Source organism: Tursiops truncatus, chromosome 17 (assembly GCF_011762595.2).
Source record: "Tursiops truncatus isolate mTurTru1 chromosome 17, mTurTru1.mat.Y, whole genome shotgun sequence".
Classification (NCBI taxonomy): domain Eukaryota; kingdom Metazoa; phylum Chordata; class Mammalia; order Artiodactyla; family Delphinidae; genus Tursiops; species Tursiops truncatus.
The window spans coordinates 1,193,988-1,210,392 of NC_047050.1; positions in this window are offsets into that span (position 1 = coordinate 1,193,988).

Sequence of the window (16,405 nt, forward strand, 5' to 3'; positions counted from 1 at the left end):
CAAGAAAATAGAATAATTAGGTTTTAGGCAGCAAGTAGTTTTGAGAAATGCAGATTACAATAGACCAATTTCCTGAGTGTATGTAACTTGATATTTTTGAGATTTCTGTCTTCCTTCTCTGTTTGTCGTCTCTAACTATTTAAAATAATATCTAAATCTTAAAATAGTATCTTCCATTTACTGGGCTCTTCCTGTGTGTCAGGCTTAGGCACTAACGTTGGTGATTTGGGCACTAATGTTCCAGGATTCAGGGGAGTCAGGGGACTTCCTGGTAGCTGCTTATGACAGGGCTGGGGTTCGGACGGGCCTCTGACTACAAGACGCCCTGCTTCTGCTCAATCGTGGCCTCATTTTCATGGTGAAGTTTAAGAATTCTATGCCTTCCATTAAGTGGTTCACTTTAGATGTTTAAAAATTCATTTAAGAGTTAATACTTGGTCCACAGTATTTGAAGTTACATAGCGGCCTCGCAGGAAATTCAGCTGCTGTTACAGCTCAGGTGTGCAGAGCCAGTGTAGGCCCCTCGGAGACACCGTGCTGAGTGTCACATAGCGGGGGAGGGGGAACAGGTGACGGAGGACACCTCAGGGGCTCCACTCAGCAAGCCTGGTGAGCAAAGCAATCTGCACTTTTTTTTTTTTTTAATTGGAGTATAACTGCTTTACAATGGTGTGTTAGTTTCTGCTTTACAACAAAGTGAATCAGTTACACATATACATATGTTCCCATATCTCTTCCCTCTTGCATCTCCCTCCCTCCCACCCTCCACAATCCTACCTTAAGAAACAGGAAACATCTCGAATAAACAACCTAAACTTGCACCTAAAGCAATTAGAGAAAGAAGAACAAAAAACCCCAAAGTTAGTGGAAGGAAAGAAATCATAAAGATCAGAGCAGAAATAAATGAAAAAGAAATGAAGGAAACGATAGCAAAGAGCAATAAAACTAAAAGCTGGTTCTTTGAGAAGATAAACAAAATTGATAAACCATTAGCCAGACTCATCAAGAAAAAAAGGGAGAAGACTCAAATCAATAGAATAGAAATGAAAAGGGAGAAGTAACAACTGGCACTGCAGAAATACAAAGGATCATGAGAGATTACTACAAGCAACTACATGCCAATAAAATGGACAACCTGGAAGAAACGGACAAATTCTTAGAAATGCGCAACCTGCCGAGACTGAATCAGGAAGAAACAGAAAATATGAACAGACCAATCACAAGCACTGAAATTGAAACTGTGATTAAAAATCTTCCAACAAACAAAAGCCCAGGACCAGATGGCTTCACAGGCGAATTCTATCAAACATTTAGAGAAGAGCTAACACCCATCTTTCTCAAACTCTTCCAAAATATAGCAGAGGGAGGAACACTCCCAAACTCATTCTACGAGGCCACCATCACCCTGATACCAAAACCAGACAAGGATGTCACAAAGAAAGAAAACCGCACTTCTGTTTTAAGACGTTCAGCTTCTCTTACAAGAGAAGGATGCCCTTTGCTGGATTTTCTCCTCTTTGGACCAGACGCTTACTTATCACTCTTTTGTTTCAAGCAAGCTCAGGTCCTACATAAACCTTGCCCAAATGCTTTAACCTATTGTTTAAACTAATAACCGGAATCAGATGCGTTTAACCTTGCTCAGATGCTGCCTTCACGCTGGAATCGTTTGCCTTGGCGGCTTGTCGGAGCCGCAGGATAATGTTTAATGATGATGTCTGTTTGGGCTACAGATACTTGCTGACTCATTGTAAAGTTAAGGAACTGAATGAACTAGTGAACAGTGAATCGCAAATTTGCCTTGTTTTAATGGAATTTTATTTTTAAATTAATTCCTAAAGGAGATTCTAACATGGTAAATTCGTTTGTCACCTCTGGTAACGGATAGCTTTGAAGATGCTTATTATTCAAAATAAATATTAACAAATTGCTAATGCCCTTGTGGTCTCACGCTATTAAAATAAAATTAGTTGTCCACTGGTTTAACACAATGTTCTAAAGGTAATAAAATATTATACAAGAGGCCAAACTGCGAAGCTGCGTTCAATACCACGCAGAAGGTGGTGTGTATTTTCAGCTTCCTGTCCAGGGTCCGAGGCTGTTGAGGTGAGACTCCAGCCAAACCTCAGTGTCAGACTGGAAAAAACCCGTTGCTATTAAAGAATGAGACCAGTTAGATACAGGAGTCCCACACTGAGCTCAGCTCTGTAGCTTATTTTGCTACTATATTCTTTTCAGGGCCAAAATGTAGCATCTGAGGATCTATCCGTAGCAGTCCTGCTTGGATAATGTGCCCTATTTCACCATGAAAAATTTTTCTCTCTGAGCTGAGTAGAGAAACCACACTAAATTATTCCAGGGCTTACGCTCAATTACAATTCAAAAGAGTTTCACTTATTTTATGTCTTGTGTAAAAATAACTCTTTATTGCCTCTCAGTTCCTCTACCAGAGGTCCTGCTTCATAATAGATAAACTCACTTTTCAGGGTTGAGATTTAACCGTTTGAAATCGGCACGTAGTGAATCTGTGGGGCTGAGGCAATATTCCCTCTGGGTTTGGCCCGTTTTCTCCTCTTACACAAGTGGTGAGGAAAGGAACAGGGACAGTCTGGCAGGCTAACAGTTAACCTTTTAAAATAAATCATGAGAACTTTATGTAAAGTAAAACTCACATTTATTGCCCTACAGATTCTGCTGTGTATTAAGCGTAATGACTGATTCTCTATGAAATGACTAATATCCAGGCTCCGAGTTGCCTGTCATCCTCTCATTACAGTGGCTCAGAAAGCCTTGACTTGTTCATTTAAAATATGATAAATTGATATGGATTTTAATGTATTTATCAAGTGTAGTATTTTTTATAGTTAGCAATTTCCAAATTTCTTCTTGAGTGAAAAATGGCTTGTATTACTGTATTTTTCCCTTAGAGGGAAATCCGTCCTGGGCTCGTAAACGATTTGCCTAAAAACTAAGGCCCAGATGGGCACCATTTGCTCTTCATTTTCGGAGTGTCAATGCTCCCCCACCACGCAGACTCCACGCTGTCCTGTGACACCACTGAGCTGAGAAGTGGAGGAGGCAAGCGAACAATCAGCTTTCTCAAGGGTCTTGGAGCTGCCCCAGCCCATCTCTTGCTGTAACTTAGTTGCCCCGGGGCAGGGGACGGCAGGCTTTCTAAGTGGCAATGGAACAAAATATAGAGATACGTGTAGGCATCTTGGGGAAATGGTAACCTTTACTAAGTCGATATGTTATATCCGGATTACAAAGTAGGAAATGCTAATTCAGTTATTTTGTCATCAAATAATCTATGTTAAATTAATATTGTAGATGAAAGTAGTAGAAAACAACTTTAAAGAGAAGCTCTGCTCGTCTTTATTACTCACTAATGGAAAACATTAAGATCCCTTAGAATTAATAAATAAATCCTGAATAAAATACAGATTTATCTTGTAAAGCCCTTCTTTATTCTTTTTCTATGGGAATTTGAGAATAAAATTACCAAGGGTGAGAAATGTGAATTGAAAGACATTCAAAAGGATATTGAATGGTGCAATTTAACACTGTTCAAATTCAAGGCATGGAAACACTGGTCATTATTATCCTTCTTACAAGTCAATCCCAAGAAATCTGTTAGTAGGCAGATTATTTCTAATAAATCTGTAGGGATTTTGGTCTTATTAGTGCTTAGGTCCTGAAATAGCTATCACCTGAGCCATCAGAAAATATAGCTTTTTTATCATTAATGAGCAAAAACTGGGGACAAATGCCAATACTTATTTACTCATTGTTAATAAGTATTAATTACAGAAATACTACCTGGCGGAACCATAAGGGGAACCTCTAGTTTGGGGAACAGAGAAACTTGGATCGACATGCCTATGATTTCATTTAACAAACGGACAACTCACCTGATAATTAATTCAATTAATTAATTAATTGATAATTAATTGAATTAATTAATTCCTCATCCGTAAACTGGAAATAGTGGCACCTTCTTTGTGAGGTTATTTTAGGGATTAAAAAGAGTGCTTGTGCAGTCTTTGTACAGCGCTGGGATGAAACAGATATTCAGCAGGTAGCAGCTCACAGTAGTGTTACAGGTGGTGAGAGCTGGAATCAGGAAGCAGAAGCTTGGAAAGTATAGGAAAGGCGTTTATTGTCACAGAATTACAACCAACAAAAATCAGCCTCAAGCACAAGTTTCTCGACTTCTACTCTGGTGTTTCTTTCAAAGACGCCATTGGCATACAATGGTAATCTGTGAAAAACTTGAACTGTCGAAACATGTGTTGATACTATAAATGGATCTGCTGAAACTAAAATAATCATTTCTCTTGGCTGTAGAGAGAGGTGCAATATCTCCACATTATGTTTCACTGGTACAGGTGCTAATTGATTGAAGTACAGAGAAGATCACTATGTAGAATACTGGCACTGTCTCCAGACATCTGAACAGAGTAACTGGCTTTGACACGCCTGCTGAGAAGCGCTGGAAGCTAAGCAGGCAGGACTCTGCAGCCGCGTCAGGGGCGTGGGCTCAGATTCCCGGTCACGTGGTGGCTGCTGGGCTGCGTTCTCCCCCGGAGGCTGGACCGGAAGAGCCTGCTTCCAAGGTCACGGGGTGGCTGAGAGCATCTGTTGTATCTGCAGGCTGGAGCCTTTGCAGAAAGGCAGCCAGAAGCCACTCACCGACCGTTCTGCGTAGGTCTCTCCAACCAAGGCACAAAAGAAAGTCTGTTTGCTCAGACAGAAGATTATGTAACACAGCACAATCATGGAAGTGACGACCCAGGACCTTTACCATATTTTATTGGTTAAAAGCAAGTCCCAGTTTTGTCCACAGGCAGGGTGTGAGCAGCCTTACACAAAAGTATGGATGTCCTTGCATGCACACAAGGGTATGAATCCAGGAGGTGGGTATGTGAACTTGAAGTTCACCTTCAAGTCTGTTGGCCACCAGTACTAATAGTAATTTGAGATTAAAATGATGTAGATGTATGGAAACGTTGCTTGCTAACTCTTAGATAACATATTTGTGTGTCAGCAAGTATTTGGTCACTTGAACAATTTTTAACCTTTTAGCCCAATAAGGCATTTAATCTTTGTTATGACTATGAATACAGAGAAGAGAAGTAGAAAATTTGGAAGGCTCCGAATATAGGCTTTCTTTGAAAAATGCACTGCAGAAAAGTCAGCACCTTGAACTTACTGGGGGGATTTCCACCTGACTTTAACAAAAAGAATTGGGTGGAAAAATCCCATACACCAATAAACCCGGAGGCTGAGGAGAGGCTGCAAAGCCCTCAGGGCTCTGCAGGTGACACGAGTGGCTGCTAACTTCCCTCTGCACCGAGAGCACGCTTTGGCTTCAGTATTAGGGGATGGGAAGAATATTTGATGGGAACACTTTCGTCATCTTTTTATGACAGTAATCCCACTTTCTAGGCTGTCCAGGAAGCCTGACCTTTGTTTATAACATTGTCTATAATCAAAAATCATTCCATGTAGTCTCATCTTTAATGTGTGTTTTATTGGATGCAATCCCTTTTAAAGTTGGGCATTGTATTCATCTCCTGTTGCTATGTAACTAGTGACCCCAAAACATGGCTTAGACAGCAGATCTTTGTCTTTAACAATTTCTATCCTAGAGAGTCTTGGCATGGTCTTGCTGGGAGCCTGTGACTCAAAGCCTCTGTGAGGTCGCAGACAAGGTGTCACCTGGGGCTGCAGGTACCTCAGCCTTCACCAGAGCTGGCAGATCTGCTTCCAGCTCAGACACAAGTTGCTGGTGGGGTCACATCATTCCTGGCTGCAGATCTGGGCTTCTCCATCCATAAGGCTGCTCACACCTGGGCAGATGGTCCCCGGGGCAGGTATCTGAGGCAGTGAGAGTGGGGAGAGGACCCCAGGGCAAAAACCACAGCCTTGGATACCCTAATCCAGTAGGTGGCCTCGCAGCACTTCTGCCATATCATGTCCTTGGAAGTGAGTCACTGGGTCTAGTTTGCACTCAGGTGAGGGGGACTGCCAGAGGGGGGGGGGTCCTGGAGACAGGACTGTGTGTGCGTCTCAGACGCTGCCCGCCACAGGTGCTGGTGTCCTGATAAAACGGCACATGCAGGAAGCGGGAGTATAACATGCGTTAGTGGCCACAGCGTCCCAGGTGTCTTTCTTCATCATGCTGCCTTTACCTGCACACGACTTTCGGAAATTGACCTTCGGAGACATTGTGGAAATTGGCTGAGGTCACAGAGCAGGGATGTGGCCTGAGGGCTACATTCACCAGGTCCTCATTTCAGGCAGCATCCCCGTAATGACACATGCTGGCCTGATTATGGCGCTTCAATGGGATAATAGAGCAGTTCAAAAACATACCAAGTTTTAAGCCGCTGAGGGTAAGAGATATCTTAACAATTCTGAACTTTACCAGGGGTTCTTACAAAAGAACACAGCCCATACCTGGCTGTTGGAATGAGTTAAATTCAGTGTTTTAACTGTTGTTCTGTGGCTTGCTGTTGGTGACACTTTCTCTGTGGCCCATTTCTGACCTACATAGGTGTATAGGTAGCCAATCAGTCTTTCTCTCTCTATTTCTTCTTCTACACACACACACACACACACGTCGTGACTATTCAGAAACCACAACTAGAGGCATGTATCTGTCACCCCGACTACCCACATCCGTTCTACCTTAACCCGTCTTCTGCTTCCTTCTTTCCCGAGGCTGATACTAACCATTGATCTCTTTGGACCCCACACACCTTCCCAATCTACCCAGTCACTTATGAGCTCATAGCCGTAATATTTTTTTAATTTTTAATTTCATATTGGATCTCCCTTTCTTGCCCCTAAATGACATCCTGTGAATGTTCCATACATTTTCAGCCACCACATCCGATTGTTCAAAGTCCAAATCCAGTTCAAAAGCCAACCTCAAAAGTGGTTTAAGTCTTACCGCTTTTCCCCAGAGCTGGCTGGGTGCTGTGTCGCAGACCTGAGGTGAGGGATGGAGGGGGCACAACTTTTCACTCCTCCCCCTTCATCTGTTCCACTCTCCCCGCCCTGTTCAACAAGTCAGATTGCAGATGTAAGCAGTCATAGTAAATGTTTTAGGCTTGTAACGTTAATTAAAATTAAATTACCCAAATCACAGCCCTGGAAAAAGGCAGTATTGAATCAACTTCTGTGTCCTTCTTGAGTGACCGTTTGTCACCTTCCTTAAACCAAACGTATTCCCCTCTCACCCATAAGCGGATAGCAAGCGTTCTGCTAGTATGACTTCCCTAAATGCATACGATGAATCCTCTTCCATGAAAGAAAAAAGAAAAAGGAAAACTAGAATGAACTAAAGACTTCCAGCAGCACATTAACTTGCTTCGTACAGATTTTCATCCCAGAGAAAGGGTGTTGAATATTTGTGGAAGGCAGGCTGATCCCCAAATATGCCTTACGTACAAACCCCTGAAACGTGTGGATCTAGCGGGATTAGCCTGGATGGGCCCAGTGCGATCACAGGAGACGGACCCCGCGCAGGAGAGGGTCCCAGGACCACGACCGGCTGCACGCTGGAGGGGCCGCAAGGAAAGTGCGGGAAGAAGCTGAGTTCTGCTCCATCGGAGCCTGGAAGAAGACCCCAGCCTCAGATGGGAAAGGCGGTGCCCGCCCACACCTCAATTTCAGCCCTGAGAGACCCTGGGCAGAGAATCCAGCCACCCTGGGCTGGACTTCTGACCGGAAGTAAGGTGAGCTAATAAATGGGGATTGTTTTAAGACACTAAAAGTGTGGGAATTTGTTAGAAAACTAATACAATGTTTAAACTGATGCCTAAATATGTATTATACACAGACTGTGCGATGAGACCGTGCTCCAGGACACTGGGTACGTACGGGATCAAATCGAACATTCCCAAGGCCCTGGGCAGTGGTCGGGGCCTGTGATGATCCGCCGCCGTAAGCAGGTTTTAGCAGGTCTGCATCAGCTGGCTTATTCCACGGGGAGAATAGCCCAATACACATCCGTACTTGACATAGTTGTGTCTTATAATAAAGCAATAATCCCAGGCTTATTTCTCAATTTCTCCCTCTCCACTCGCGGCCCAACTAATATGTTATAAGCCCCCATATTGTCACGTGTGTGTATGTTTCAAGATGTAATACACCCTTCTATTCGTTTCCACAGCCCTGAACTCCCTCAATGATAAAATTCTGGAACGTTAAAGAGGTGTGTTTTTTACCTATATTTTATACTCAGCTTTGCTTAGGTGACATGGATTCAATGTTTAATTCCTTTTTAAAATTATCCATGGAATTAATGAATAATTGCACCTTGTATTTTATCAGCTATTAAAGTATGTCCACCTCTCCTATGATCTCTCTCCATAGGTGCCTGTGTGTGTGTGTGTTTCAGTTCTTAATTTCTGGAAACCAATTTTTTTTCCCTAGGCTGATTGTCTTAAGTTGTCTTTAAAAATAGAAATTTTGAGGTTTCAATTTCAGAAGTAATAAATCTATTTTATAAGAATGGATCACATTAGAACAGTATTCAGTTTTTAGCATCAGGTCGTCTTATGAAGTTTTCTCTCTTGAGATTTGCACCTTCAATGGGCAACAGATTTTCAGAGAACACTAAGTGAAATGGTTTCATTTTTGTTTCAAGGAAAGTAATTCTACAAGGACAAAATAAATAATAACGAATAGATGTTTTAAATTTGCGCTATTTAAATAGATCTAGCTCTAAGAAAAGAATTGGCTAGATGCATTTAGCATTAAAAGATCTAAAATGCTTCCAGAATCTTCAAATAATTGTCAGTCACTTATAAATATCTAGTAATCACAGCTTTTCTGCAGGTATGAAGTTGTAACATAGATGCTGTTACAGATGCGTTCTGCCTGCCCACGGGAAGCACGTGGAGCAGATGTGGAGGATGCCTGAGGTACTGGAGTAAAAAGAATGTCTTCAAGTTCAGAGGAAGATTTTCCCCCGTGTGCAATCATTAAATCTGATAAAATTTAGGACTTTGCTTCTGGATCTTGATTTGGACAGATGCGAGGAAAGGCGTGTAGGAGACCCCATCAGAGGAAGTAATAGAGCAGAGCAGTTAGTGGGTGTCTGTCACCTTGCGGAGGAGGTGGTGACCCACCGAACGTGGACCACTGCTGACTCCTGGACCAGAGAACTTGCCACGTGGACAACTATTTAAATGCCCTAAAACTGTGATGCGTCAGGGTTGCAGGGAAAGATGCCAAGATATCCTTCCTATGAATATGTATGAATGTACGGTAATCATGTGCTATCCAAAACTATGTCACACACCACGTGGCTGTGGCGGATGCATTCCTGTTACAAAGCCTTAGTCACTCTGTGTGTCCACGTGAGTCGGCCGTTCCTCCCACACACGTGGCGTGTATCTCCCCGCCCCATTGACGTCGGAGTCCGTCTTTATCCAGGGGACTTTAGCAGACATGGTAGGAGGGAAGGCTCGTCTCCCACTTGCCCTCAGCCTGGGAAGACCATGCGCCAGGCAGCTCCCTGCCCCCCTGAAGATGAATGAAGCCCTGCCCCGCCCTGATCAGCCAACACCCAGCATATACCTCGCGCAGCAAGAATAAACTACAGCTTTGGGGACAACAGAGATTTGGTTTGCTATGCAGAGTTACTACGACAGTGAATGATAAAATGCTTCCCAGAGTAATTAAACACATGTGTTTCTAAGCATGGAAGGATTCCCAAGTTTTCAGTGCAAAGGCAGATAACTCTAATATAGTTTGTTTTTAAAAAAATGTTGATAAAGATTCTTTCCTTCTAATATTTCCATCGTTACAGTATTAAAGCCGCAGGAAGACTTACTGCCAGTAACTAAAACCTCAAATGTAAGTTTTCCTTTCTGTATGCCGTTCTGTTTCCCCTTAGGTGAAGAAGTAAAAGCAATTCTAGGGACAGCTTGGGAAGAAAAACACAGGCACACACACAATGGAGGTTTTCTAACAAGTTCTTCATTATGTTGGAAGCAAAATGCTCTATTTTACAGTCTTGTCACACAGCATAGCTGCAAGCAGGCACTCTGGATTTTTCTACTAAAATAAACATTCAAGAAAAATAACTAGGAAAAGGCTCATTTGAACCACCTAGCAGGGCACCAGAAGGAGGCAACCATTAGCTATCAATATTGACTAAGAAGAGTCTGTTGGGCAGGCTGGAGAGAGGTTTCGTTTTGTCTGTGATGTTTGCAAATCAGACTCTTGCAGGTGTTATGAACATATCTGCATGTTGTACTATTTCCATCTGTTACGATTTCATAAGTCAAATATTTCTCTTCCAAAGTGTTTCATCACTCTCATTTTATTTCCTCCCATGAATCAAAAATTACAAATCCAGTCAGATCAAACAAATCGGGTTGGCGAAATAGAAAACGCATAGAATGTTTGACTGTAAACAAGTCATTAACGTTTCTGTGATTCCGTTCTTTATGCCTCAAAAAAATAAGAAATGAGAATGCCTGAGACCAGAATGTTAGGTAGAAGTCTGCATTAATGGTTGTTGCTAAGGGCAAAGTGTGGAAATCTGAAACAAAAATAAGAAATTGTTATGAAAAAATAATAATTAACTACTTAAACATTAGTCACCACTGTTGCAACCACGTAAGATAATGTTCTTCTTTCACTTAGTTTCCATTTCTGTACTTCCGTAAATGCACAGTATGTTTAATTAGCTCAGGTGTATATCCGTTTAAAAGTAAAACAGTTGAAGATGTGACTGAAGTGTCAAATACCTAGATAGACAGATAGATAGATAGATAGATAGATAGATAGATAGATAGATAGATGATAGATAGATAGACAGCTTTGGCAACGAAATGATGCTGAAATGATGGTCATTTAGTCATTTTTTCCCAATCTGTTTTTGCTGTTGTAGCTTATTTAATTTTCCTCTTTGCACCTCTCCTAGTACCAAATCTTTAATGAAAAGAATTGATTTAAAGATTTCAGCTACTTTTCTATTTTAACTGTTTATGTTACATCATTTTTCATGGTGAAAATACTTATTGCCTCAAAGTATAAAATTAATACATAGTCACTTAAAACATTTTGGACAACATTGGAAACCAAAAAATAGAAATAAAAATACTCCACAATTGTATGAGCTATAGTGCTGGAAAAGACATCAACTTGGTGCTTAACTTGAAGGTGTCTCCTAACTTTTCAATGGACCACCGTATCTAGAAAAATTGCGAAAAGGGCCAAGTTCATTGTAATTCACCCCAAGTCCTTTCCCGCAGTGTCTGGGGGGTGCGATCCTGTTTACTCTTCTGGAGGCTGGCGGTACCCCCTCTATGGGGAGGTATTTTTGCAAGTTGATGCTGTAGCTTTTGGAGGTCTCCTTTCTTCCTCTTTTTATATCCTGACTTCTAACCAATAGTTTGTTTTAGTTTATGTGACTAACAAATACGGGAAGTTAAGGTAATTGTCATAAGTGTCCATTTGTCCAAGACGCTGTTGCTAGTCGACATATTACATTTCTTACTTCCGTTGAGATCTTTAATCACTGTCTGAAGTGAGAGGTAGTACCAGGGAGGGACTGAGAAGTTATTTCCAAGAGCAAAACATAACGGAGCTGAGGACTGTCTGATCCAAAAGGTTTGGGTTAATTAAACACATTTAAATTAAAAGAAAATCTTGCTCAAATACTCTTCATATTTTTCAAGCATTTCTTTTGTGTGTGTGTGAAAATGACTTTAGAAAATTTACTCGTATAAAAATAGCTTTAGTCAATAAACATTTCCTGAGTGCTGTGGAGAAGCAAGATCCGTGAGAAAGACGCAGCTTCGAGCTTGAGGAAGAGATAAATATCACTCCTGTGCTAGCAGACAGCCCCTCACGAGATAAAGGACGGAGGAGGTGATGAGATGCCAGGAAACCAGGACTATGCAGAATATCCCATGACACTCATATTTCCATTTCTTTTCTTTCTTTTTTTTTTTTTTGCAGTACGCGGGCCTCTCACTGCTGCGGCCTCTTCCGTTGCGGAGCACAGGCTCCGGACGCGCAGGCTCAGCGGCCATGGCTCCCGGGCCCAGCTGCCCCGCGGCATGTGGGATCTTCCCGGACCGGGGCACGAACCCGCGTCCCCTGCATCGGCAGGCGGACTCTCAGCCACTGCGCCACCAGGGAAGCCCATATTTCCATTTCTCAAGCCTTCATTTCATCTTCCACTCGAGATCCTTTAAATCACTTTCCTTTCCTCAACCACTTTTCTTTCATGATGTACTTCAAGGCTGAAGACACATTTAGATTCGTCTTGCCCATAAAATTAAATTACTAAAACTCATGTTAATTTAAAAAAATGTATGAGTGGATATAATAATTAATTAATTAATTAATTAAGCTCAGAGGTTTTGATGGTTCCCTTAAACATACGATTCAGGTAGTCGATTACGGCATGTAAAGTATAGGAGTTGATGAGATGTAGTCAGTTAACTCAAAGGAATAACTCTAGGCACATTCAGCCCTTTAAAATTAAACACACATGATCACATGTAACTTACAGGTTGACAGTTGGTCAGTTTTCCTCCATTAAAATGAGGACTTTGCCTTCCACACAGTTTGTAGAAAACCAATCACGTTGTGAACACGTAGAAATACAAGCAAAACTTCTTGTACTTAGGAGTTAATTGAATCAATCAGCCATTTTTCAGAAATAACATGACTACCAAACCCTAAGTTCTCAGTTTTTCAAAAACTAACCCTAACAGAGTAACAAGGTAGCACAGATGTACCCACTAGACCACCATACAGTATTTCTTATGCATACTACTCACTCATATCTAGTTACATTTGTTTTTTATACAAAAAATTATGATGTAAATTACAGTATAGTCTAATCATACAAATACAGGATTTTAAACTAGACCCCGTAAACCTAAGGACTTCTAGGATGGAAATCAAAACGCTTTCCCATAAGAACTAATGGGCAAGAAAACAGGAAACCATATAGACCATGATACTGTGCAAACCCAAATGAGCTTTAGGCTGTGCGGTCCCGGGCCTGCCACCCCCAGTGGAAAATCAATGGATTCAATTCCTCTTGAAAAGATTCATATGCAACCCTCCTGTAAGAAAGGAAAATACCATGTAATAAATACATTTACCTTTACAAATCAAGTCACTGTTAATTAGCGATAAGCTAGGAAACGATACCTTGGCATGTGTTTATCCAGGGACTGGAATAAGTTGTTCTACACTGGTATATTTACAGCACATTAATTGGATTAGGTAGGCTAAGATCAAAGGAATCCTCTGGAATTCATTAATTTTATATTTTATCTTTTTCAGGAAGATTCAAAGAGATAAAGATGGACTTTTCATAGGACTTTTTACTTATAAAAGGAGCTGGCCTATATCTCTTTAACATATGTTGTAGCTCAAAATTTAGGCAGACTTCTTAATTATGTAGAAATCTTGAAATATGATTAAAGTAGGAGAATATAGTTTATTAACTGCTCATAACTTTTAAAAAACAGACTTTTTATAGCAGTTTTTTATCTTACCTATGAGCCCAACATATAGAGGTGAAATCTTGGTACCAACTATATCACCACCAAAATATTTTTCTACAAGAAAATAATTTTCAAATCCCTGACTGCTGACTCACTATTTCAAGCAAGTTTTTTAGAGAATAACTTTAGCACATGCGATGATACTTAGGTGTTTCGGCTTGCGTTTACTTTAAATATTTTCTCCAAACATACATATTCATATGCACCCAATGCAGAGTGGAAATTTTATATTATTCAGGTAGCAGTTTGGGGGACTACACAGGATAATTCAAGCTTAAAAATTCAAGAAATTTTGTTCGTAGATATGGAAATTGGAGCCAATTTACATAAAGTCTATTCACTGAATACTTAGTGAATAATTATTATATTTGCCCTCTGATTACCTTGATTTAATCCTTATTGGTATGTATTCATTGAACCAAAGCAAAGTGCTCTATTTATCGCTCAGTTTATGAATAAGCTACTTCACATAGCATTCTACCACACATGTTATGTCCACATTCCATTTCCATGATGTTGAAACAGATTTTCTTTTTAGTACTCAGGACACCAACATAGCAAAAGGAGAAAAATAAAGAAGGGAACAGAAAACGTTTCCTCTTGACCTGTGGAAGGGAAGTTAACCCTCTTTCTCATTAAAGCAACAGTTGTATGAGTAACAGTTGTTTAACGTCAGTTTGCTCTGGGCTAGAAAACAAAAGAAGACCTGACTATTTCAGCAAACAAAATGGGATGTTTTACATGGGATGTTTTTATTTTGGGGTCTTTCATGTCTTAGAATGTCTCTCTCTATTCTCAACTATTAGAGGCTGTTTGACAGGAATTTGATAAGTATTTTGCCTAAATCGTATCAATATAGAATATGGTTATAATATGGTTATAATATGGTTATAATATGGTTATAATATGGTTACAATCTTTATTTATATGTAGAACACTGTTTTTCCAGCATTTTTGTTTTTGCAATTGACAGTAAATAAATAAATAAAATACATTACTTCCCAATGCATGATACCGTAAATTGAAACACGGTTTCATAAAATTCTAAGTAGTATTAATCTATAAGGTATACTCTTATATTTACTATCGGTTTTTTTTAATTTACTTATTTACTTATGTATTTTTTTATTTTTGGCTGTGTTGGGTCTGTTTCTGTGCGCGGGCTTTCTCTAGTTGAGTCTAGCGGGGGCTACTCTTCGTTGCAGTGCACGGGCTTCTCATTGCGGTGGCTTCTCTTGTTGCGGAGCACGGGCTCTAGGCACGCAGGCTTCAGCAGTTGTGGCTCGTGGGCTCAGTAGTTGTGGCTCACGGGCTCTAGAGCGCAGGCTAAGTAGTTGTGGCACACGGGCTTAGTTGCTCCGCAGCATGTGGGATCTTCCTGGACCAGGGCTCGAACCCGTGTCCCCTGCATTGGCAGGCAGATGCTTAACACTGTGCCACCAGGGAATTCCTTATCTTTTCTTATCTATTTTATTTTCTAAAAGAATTTTGGCCACAATTCAATGTTGTAATGGAAAACTAATGTCTTTGGAAGCCAAGGTGTAATCTGAAAGCTGATTCGCAGTGGCACAGAGCTGAACTGTATGGACTCTGGCGAAAGATATTCCCATAGCATCTGTGCATCTAAAAAGTTTACAACACCAGCAATTTTGCGTTTATTTTTTGTGAATATTCGCTTTACATCTAGGCTAGTTTAGTTCTGTGATGATAAGGTTCATGTTCTGCTTTCACTCAGTGAATACATTACCCTTCTCAGGAACTTAGAAGCACAACATTAACGTTTATTGGATTCTGTTTTTGCCCCTATGAACTCTAAGTCATTAGGTCCTGCCTGTTACAGGTTCAAGGTATGAATGAATCTATCCTTCGCCTCGTTTTCCACTGCACACTCTAACCAGCATTATTGCTGCTCGTCGCCACAGCTGTCTCCTAAATGATCTCAGCGCGTCCGTCCTCGGCCATTCTCAACTCAGGACGCTCTCATTAAAATGTAAAACTGATCTCAAACACCCCGGTGCCTTTAACGCGTCCTGCAATGTTCTGTATAGTAGATTCCCATCCGCACCAGCTAGCTTTTGATCCATGGCAAACCCACAACTTAGTGGGTTTGAGAGCCTAGTGGCTGAGGACTGCATTTTTTGAGTTGTCAGTCGGTGTTGAAGTGGGACTGGGCCTGGGGAGGGAGTTCATCTGATCCAGGCTGAACTCACTCTGCACTGGGGGCAGCGGCCAGGCCACCTGGGAGGCAGCTGGCATCAGAGAAGCCGCTCTGTTTTCTTCTTGCTTCTCGCCCTGCAGCGGGACAGCCCCGTCTTGTTCACGTGGAGACACTGGTTGAAGAGGGAGAGTTAGAACTGGACTTGAGATGGTGCAACAGGCTCCCTCTCTATGCTTTTCCCAAAGGTCACAAAGACAAACCAGATTCAAGGGATGAAAAGAGATGCTGGAAAGAAGTGGCCTGGGTACAGAGAGGGAAATGACCTTACCCATTTTTGCAGACAATTTACTCTGCCGTCCGTACCTCTTACCTGCGGCGTCTGTCAAATTGACGCACACCGGACAGCCGATGCTCACCCACTCCAGCCACCCCCGGCTTATTCTTATTCTTCCAAAGGCCGACACGCTTCTGGCCGGTCGTTGCGGATCCTGCTGCCCCCTGTGGCCAAAACGCTGTCCCTCAGTATTGTCACCTGACTGGTCACCTCATTCAGGTCCCAGATAAGATGTCACGGTAAATCACTACACAACCACAACCTATTTTCCTAGTAGCTAAAATCCATGGTCCAAACTCATCCAAGTCTGAAGGGTGAAAAGAGAAATCTAATATTAAATAACACGGGAAAATGCGC